This window comes from Austrofundulus limnaeus, unplaced genomic scaffold, assembly GCF_001266775.1.
Source record: "Austrofundulus limnaeus strain Quisiro unplaced genomic scaffold, Austrofundulus_limnaeus-1.0 Scaffold3236, whole genome shotgun sequence".
NCBI classification, from domain to species: Eukaryota; Metazoa; Chordata; class Actinopteri; order Cyprinodontiformes; family Rivulidae; genus Austrofundulus; species Austrofundulus limnaeus.
In genome coordinates this window covers 4330-4722 of record NW_013955638.1, presented here as the reverse complement: position 1 = coordinate 4722, position 393 = coordinate 4330, and positions in this window count along the sequence as shown.

The following is a 393-nucleotide window of genomic DNA, read 5'->3' as shown; positions in this document are numbered from 1 at the left end:
CACACACACACACACACACACACACACACACACACACACACACACACACACACACACAACATAATGTGATCAGATACATCAGTTTTCAGCTGAAACCATGTGATGATGAGACATCAGAGCTGTTCAGGTGTAATTTAGCTCCACATCTGTAAAACTTACTGATACATCTGTTTCATTTTGAAACTACTTGGTTTGGGGCCAAGGCAGCCATCTTGAAATAACTCCAAACGTTAATCAGTTCGTCTAATGTGCCAAAAAAACATCTCGGTGATTGAGGAGATATTTCGCTAACAGACACACACAAGCAGGAGCAGTGGCCGAGCCAGACATTTTTCTCAGGGGTGGCCACACGGGGACCACTACTCACTCAGGGGTGGCCACACGGGGATAGGG